The sequence below is a fragment of the Charadrius vociferus genome, unplaced genomic scaffold (assembly GCF_000708025.1).
Source record: "Charadrius vociferus isolate BGI_N301 unplaced genomic scaffold, ASM70802v2 scaffold812, whole genome shotgun sequence".
Lineage (NCBI taxonomy): Eukaryota > Metazoa > Chordata > Aves > Charadriiformes > Charadriidae > Charadrius > Charadrius vociferus.
In genome coordinates, this window is record NW_009647037.1 from 89,010 (window position 1) to 89,365 (window position 356).

Sequence of the window (356 nt, forward strand, 5' to 3'; positions counted from 1 at the left end):
TTATAAAAATCATAAAGCAACAAGTGCACTTCCCTGGGCAGTGCTCTGACGCGACCGCCCACCCCTTAGTGCCCGGTGTGGTGCTGTGGGCTGGGGGGGACGGGGGGAACCGAGCCGGGGGTGCCAGGAGCCTGGAGCCCTCCAGGACCCGGGCTTTGTGCCTCTGCTCCGCCAGCCGGACCTCCTCGGAGAATGACCCCCATAAAACGAAGCAGCAGCTGTTTGGTGGATAATAAAACATTATATTTTTTTTTTCTCTTTTACAACTAGTTTACTGCATAAACGTTTCAGCAGCGCAGCGGAGCACCGGGAGCTGCAAACCTCCTCTCGTGCTGCCGCGGGGTCCAGGCTGGTCG